The following is a 7,672-nucleotide window of genomic DNA, read 5'->3' as shown; positions in this document are numbered from 1 at the left end:
GGCTCATCCCCTCTGAATACCTAAATTGGCTCTGGCATAAGAAGGGTTTGCATTTGGAGAACGTTGTTTACACTTAGTACTGACACAAGCATAAGTTTGTGGTAAGCTTCAAAATTGTAGGCATAACTACAGGTATGCTCCTCAAGATAGGCATGAGCTTATTTATGGATTTGTAGCTCAGTTAGGTAATGACAGAATGGCAGGGACCTGATTTAGCCTGCTAGAATTCAGGATAAGTCACTTTATCAGTGGCACTCCCATCCACACAGCCACAGCAGAAATATGAGGCAGCTTACAGCTGTGCCGCTCCTTATTGTCTGAAACCTTCAATTTTATCTGACTGCCATTAAGCAATATTTGAGTCCTTCTGACTGCACTTAAAGGCCTATGTCCGTTAGTTGGAACAGTCAGTATGTTTGGCATCCACTTCAGCAGTCAGCTGCGCCTTCTCAGCTAGATCCATTCCATGCTGCGGCTACGCTACAAATTTTTACTTTCTTCTGCCTCTACCATAGACTATAGATTTATAGGCCTACCTGGCTGTTTGAATGTTGTAGACTTTTTATTTACCCTGGCATGCACCAATGGACATAGGATAAAGAACAGCAATCCTTCACTGTTTCATTTTACTTTCTCATCTTTCCTCTTCTAGTTACTCCCTTGAACAGAGTGATCTCCATGCTCCTGCGTTCCTCAAACTCCATTCAAAGTCCATCACCTTTTCTGTTGTTTGTGAAAGGTGTATATATATTGCAAGCTGAAATACCAGAGATTATAATCAAGGTTCAGTGGAAAATACATGATTTGTCCATGTCAGCTTCTTCTTTCTACCTCTTTTTTCTCTCACCTGTTCTTTCTTCTTGAATTCATACTTAGAAATGGGATTTCCCAGTTATTCTGTGTTGAGTTTCTCTCTAAAGGCATTGCAAACAATCCACAACATAGAGTTTTGCTGTTTTTTTCCTGTAAACCTTTTTATTGGGAAGTTAAACAAAACCTAATCATTCTGTTAAACTCAGGGTATGTGGCTGCATGAATTTGAAGAGACAGAAAGTTAGTACTGTGTCAAAGAATGTTCAGTCCAAATTTTTGATATGTCATGGCTACACAGAGAATGCAGACTGAACTATACAGGCTTCTAGAAATACTCCCTGTTGACATCCAAGTCCTCATATACACAAAATGAACCTTTATAGTTCCTCTAAGAAAGCAGAGCACCTTTGCTGAGTGGTCTGAAAGAGCTAGTCTAGACGTAGCCAGGTCTAGCCTGAACTCAAAATTACTTGCTTCGGATTAACACACTAAATCTTCATTCAAATACTCCTGACTTGTGCCAAGGATAATGTTATTAAGCACTGAGGAACATGGTCTGAAAAAGTATGCAACGGTTTACTTTGGCTGATAAGAAAACATGTATATATCAGATGAGGAATTCTAAGTCTCAGTTCTCTGCATGTACTTACCCAATTTACAGTACAAGAAACTGAAGAATTTTGCTTTCCCTTATTAAGACAACAAATTCCTTACTGCAATGCAGCAGTAACTACTGTATGTAAGCAACAGCGACATTCCTACATTCAAGGGATGACCGTCCTCGAATTAAGCGGTGAGAAGAATCCAAAGTTGTGTTGCACGTGCACAAACATTTGGCAGCAGAGAGTTTCCTTTTATTAGCAAATTTAACAAGGAAAAGGTGTAACTTTCTTAAACATATTTAACTAGACACAATCCTCCTTCTTCCTTTCTTAGGTGCTTTTTCTACATGCCGATGTATATACCAAATAAATAAAAGAAACATTTCTCACTGTCCAGTTCTGTTCTGCCCTACCTCCAGGAATATAATGATCCACCTCACAGAACTCTCTGGCTCTGCAGCCCATCAATATTACCAGAAATCAATGAGAAAAAAAAAACCACCAAAACCTCAAAAAGGCATGGATATGGAAAGAAGTATTTGCAGTTTGTAGCAAATTATGGAAATATGCAGTTTTCGATTTCTCACCAGAGAAAAGTCAGAATTTAATTCAGTAGCTTTGTCCTTTATTTGAATTTATGGACAGACTCACATGGAAACTGGGCTTTTTCAGAGAAAACAAAGATATTCCAAAAATCTATGTCTGAATGAAAAAAAACAAGTATCAAAAATAAAAGAAGCTTTCGTATGCCGAGTTCGTAATGTTTTAAATTCATGCAACTTATTTTATTACACACAGATTTCTAAAGGAGCAAAAAGTTGTAATTTAATGTCTTAGCTCCAGAAATTGCCTCTTGCCTCTTCTGGAGATAAGCTGTATTTAAATGAAGTTTTTGAAATGGCTACCTTTTTGTTCCTACAACAGGCTGGAAGTTGTGATTTTCCTCAGCACTTCTAAGAAAAACTCTTGCAGGCAGCTACATATATGGTCTAAAATGGACAAAAATTGTTTTTAGGATATCTTTGTGAATGGCAACACTAGCGCTCTACTTTTGCTGATTTTTATCTTTACTAGGCATGTCACAATGCATTTGAGAACAACATAAATCAAATGCAGCAACATCATTAGTATTTGGAAGATCTCGTTAGATGCTGAAATAGTAACTGAAGAGTGTGAAAAAGAGAAAGCCAGCAAAACAAGAACCTATCATTTTCTCTCTTGTTCTCATTTGTTAAAAAGTGACAGCTTAGATGTAGATAACCTGTTGGCTTTAACGGGGCTCTCATTTAGTCCAAGGACATGAATTTGCTGAAGCAATATACTCCAGAAGCCTAGCCCTGTGCACACTGAGGCACCCATCTACCTTCCCAGGTGCATACACATGTTGTTTGAAAATAAATTTTTACAGAGAGAGCACCCACTTTGTTAAATATTATGATACTCTTGTACTATGCATAATTCAAATGCCAACTGACTTTCATGCTATATAAAATACTTTTGCCCCAATATTCTATGTTCATCTTTCTCCAAAGGAATTTTATGTTTTCGTTTGGTTTGGATTTTTTCCCCCATTTGCTATATAAACTACTCTGTAACAACTGTAATTCTGGCAAAGTATAAACAAAAATGTAATTAACTGAGCAGATATTATATCACCAGTGTTATTCAACCGTGCTGAGAAAGAGTTGGGCTCCAAAGTTTTAAATGCTCCAGACCCTTCAGAGTCTTATGCAGATGGTTAGCTTTACAATTTTGAAGATTTTCTGTTGATTTCACTGAGCCTGTCAACAAAGGGTACTTTGGTAAATGTTCATGTTTGAAAGAGAATGCTACTGCATTCACATAACACATGCTCTCTTATCCTGCTGCACTTATCTCATTTTTTAAAAATATCACAAAATGTCATAGAAATTCTAATATGAAGCACTACTGCTGCAGAATTTGGATTAATTTTGCTACAACGGCTTGGTTATTGATACAGTGAAGGTTGGCAGCTGCATAGTTGATCTCTTTTCCATGGATGTTTTTCACTTATTTAATATTAAAACCCCCACCTAATATTACTAACAGTAGCCATGACGGGAAATTGAATTCTCTACTAAGAATTTTGTGCATTTGACATAGATTTTGATGGCTTTTTCAATCATATCTTCTCATCCAATTTCCTACTTTGAGTGTTCCATAATGCTAGAGGTGGGACAAAATGCTTACAACTTGGATTACAAAATCCTGATAAGGAAATCTCGAGAATAGAGAACAGATATGATAACTATAATTCTTTTTATTCGTTTTATTTTGGAAATGACTAATTTTCAAGTTTACTGTGTCCTTTTAAATTAGAAAAAAAAAAAACCCCACCACCAAACACCCAAACCCAACCCAAAAAAGAAAGAACAGCTCAATTTAATAATTCAATCCACCCATTTTATGGTGGCATGTAGCCACCCTGCTGGAGAGCAAAAGGGACCAAGAAAAATGGTTCTGTCAGTGCAGTTCAGCAAGAGGATAAATGGGAATGGCAAGCCTCAGGGATGTCTTGCTGTCACTGAACCTAGCTGTAAAGGAAGATTCATTCCCCCCGACCTATCCAGAAAGCAAATCTCTTACCAGATAAGGCAATTGGTGCTGGCTGAAGAAGGGTTGCTGGAAATTAAGATTTATGGATTACAGACAACATTAATAGAAGCATTCTGGTAACTGTTTGAAGAGATGTTTTACACAGGTCCTGGGTGTGACTGATCACTGAACCCCAACAATGGAAAAAGCCACTGAAGAGACAAGCAAGGGCAGCATGGTGATGAAGCTCCGGGACGAACGCATGGAGTGACTGACCACAGCTGTTGCACAGAAACCTGAACTTCCCTTGACACAAAAGGGACCGGAGTGTGGCCTTTGTTCTAGATAAACGGCGACATCAGCTGCAGGAATCAACCAGCTGCAGAACTGCTCATCCCTGATGTGAACAGAACAGCACAAATGTCTTCCTGCTTTAGCCAGACCGGGATGAGGAGCGTACACATGGGAAACCTCTTTGAAATAGTTCTAGACCATTCACTTCTGAGGCTTCTCATGATAGTTTTCCTTGTCCCACGCCTGAGCTGGCTTCAAACCATTTATTACCTCCCAGCAGCAGAGGATGCTCACCATCATGATAGTGAGCATATTACAGAGACCCATGATGAGAAACACGTTTGTATTGTGAGTCACACGTCTACTGCAGTTACTATAGTCTGCCAAGTGTAATTTGTATTTGTATTGTGATTTATGTACGTTGCTGTATCTTTCTGCTAAATCAAAATCCCATGTAATATCAAACAATTTCAGGTAAGTAAAACAGGTATTAAATATTAACCCCCCTCAACTGTGGAATATCTAGAGGCACCTAATTAGAGAGTATTGGACTCTGATACTGGGTCAGATGTACCGAGTGGGATACAGGACAGGACAAATATCAACTACCCCGTAGCTTATATCCAAGATCTACTGGAAAGACAAAGGATGTAGGTGCTCACTGTTTTCCCTGGGGTTACCACTGGAGCAAAAAGTACCCACAATTTCACACTGGTGGTATGAGAAAGCTGTGAGCACCCCCTGCTCCCTCTGCACCTTGTTCTGAGTTCCAGGAGGTTTGGTTGCTTGGGTGCCCTCACCCTCCTCTTCCTATGACACTTCTGTCCCAGAGGTCCCACATGTAGATGTGACGTCAATTTCAGCCGAGGCTGAATTCAAGCTGCTGTAGATTTTAGTTTATTTAAGAACAAGCTTTTATTGTCAGAACTAAAATATTTTGTTTATGTAGGTCTTAATGTGAGATAGTCACATCTGTTTTTCTCATTTATTGTGTACTATGAGAAAGACAATTTGTGAGGAGGCTGGGATACATTAAGATACCACTCTTATGAGGATGAAGAAAACAATCAAGTACTGCAGTACTAAGAAAAGACTTAGGAAAACAAAACAGGTATAAAAGTTATAATTCTATATAAAGAGAGGAAGCTGACAAATTGGGATATTAACATAAAAATGTGCTACTTATAGGAAATAGTTACCCAATAACAATAATATTAATACTTTATTCTAATATAGTGCTTTACATTAGTATAGTTCTAAGTGTCTCACTAAGTAGGCATCATTATTTTACTTTACGGATGATGAAGTTGAGATGTGACAATGTGACATGACTTCTAAATGTCATGGAGCAGACCAGCTGCAAAACTGGGGATACACCCTTGGTCTCCTGTGTGCTAACCCTGCGGCTGATCCACCGGCAATGTTGTGATCCCCTTCTGCCATCTACAGCATGTAGTCTAGCTGTCAAATTTGTAAGTAGCATCACAGGAAATAACTGTCACGCAAAGAACTCTGCAGCATATGCCTGTTTTCTTGCACTCAGAAATGGCTTTCGTTCTGATTCACAAGGTGCCTCAACTGCAGGATGAGAAGTTAACACCTTGGGGAAATTACATAACATCTTACAAATCAAGCACTGCTCAGCGAGTTAGCAAATGGAGCAGATGCAAGGTACCCCGAGGTAGACGCAGCACAGGATGTACAGAACAGAGGTACGTCCTGCCTTCCACCCTGCACCCCTCCTGACTGCTGCCCTAAGTCACCCAGACACCTCGGCGGAGAAACCCAGCAGAAAAGGAAGGAGTTTTCAGAGGAAGAAGAATATCTGCTGCCTGTTCTTCACACACCTCTCCAAAAAGCCACATTAGGGGCAAGGGTGACTATGACGAAGGGAGGTCTCAGAAGTGAACAGTCTACAGATGTTTCTTAAACTGGTGAAACACCTGGATGAACTCAAAGGATGGTGAAATCAGAAAGAAAATGGGGTCTCCAGGCATTACCTCATGTTCTTATTTATCACTTACATGTACTGAATAATCTGAAGCATCGATAGGACTTTCCTACCTCAGCAGCACCGGTGTGTTTGTTGGCCCCAGGGAGCTTTCAAAGGATGGTTTTATAAACTAAGCTGTTTGGTTGTGCTTACCAGACTCTTTGGTCTCCTGCTTATCTTGCTCCAGCCAGAAACCAGAGTGACATCAGTATTTCCATAACAACAGTAAGGCCACAAGGAGATGAATGGTGCAGGATTGTGTGGAAACTGAGGTACGCCATTCATACCTGCCAGCCCTGAAAGCCAGCATTTGCAACTAGCCTGCTGTTCCCCGATCTGGGAGAGCTGAGAGATGCCAGAAACACTCAGTATGGGACTCTTAATAAATCCTCACACATTTTAGGTGGCCAGTGGCCCTCAGGCTGCTTTTAGATGTTTGACTAACTTCCCTGCGATTCAAATATAGTGAGATAGCCCTTAATCAGCAATATGATGTTCCAAATTGTTTTCAAAATCAAATTCAGCTCCCTGTAAATTGCACATTTAACCTAGTTAACTTGTAATTGGAGCTGTAATAACTTGGATGTGTCCATTATCTTACTGCTCTTTTTTTTTTTTAATGATTACATCACTGTAAGACACAAGCATCTCTGGTCAACTAGCACATCTTATCCATACAGTAGCACTGATGAAACAGGAAAATATTCTTTTAAAAACAGAGAATAGAAACCACACAGCTCTGGTTCATCTCTCCTGAAATCAGGGGGTGGCAAGCCTGAAGACACATCTCCTGATTTATAGTCTTTTGCCTTAGCCTTAATTCATCCTTCTCCTTCTGGTCCAAGCTTAGAATATGTTATAAAACCACTTCCCATGGACATTTGTGTCACTGTACAGAACAGTTAAGGGTCAAATCCCCACAGCAAGAGGCTCTGACTTGGATCAAGAACAAGATGGGCATGTGAGATGCAGGAACTGGGGAGACACTTTCATGTAGCTGTGTGCCATTTCTGAAATGAGGCTAGGTACCCAGTTCTGCTTGGTGAGTTCGCACCGCTTTCCACGAGCACCCATTGCATTTGTACTGTATCTAAGCATAACGGCACAAACTGGATTTCCTTAAGTCATTGAGGCAGGCTGGGCCACTCAGAAAAGCTGTGGTGAAACTGTAAGACAGAGCGAGCGGCGGTGGGTAGGTTGTTTGGGGGTGGGAGGTAGAGGAAGCTTGCTGTTGTGGTTCCTGGCTACCAGCAAAAATGGTTGAGCACGTTTAGTTCAGCGTGCATCTGACTTACACATCAAAGAAAAAAAGCCCTTGTGGCTGAGAACTGGATGGCCAGAGTCCATAGAATACCCAGATTTTTGCCCCAAACCCCAAATCACCTGCTATGCCACAGCTCTGGCAGAACTACCA

This window comes from Falco biarmicus, chromosome 5 (genome assembly GCF_023638135.1).
Source record: "Falco biarmicus isolate bFalBia1 chromosome 5, bFalBia1.pri, whole genome shotgun sequence".
In the NCBI taxonomy this organism is placed as follows: Eukaryota; Metazoa; Chordata; class Aves; order Falconiformes; family Falconidae; genus Falco; species Falco biarmicus.
Note: the sequence above shows the minus strand (reverse complement) of the source record.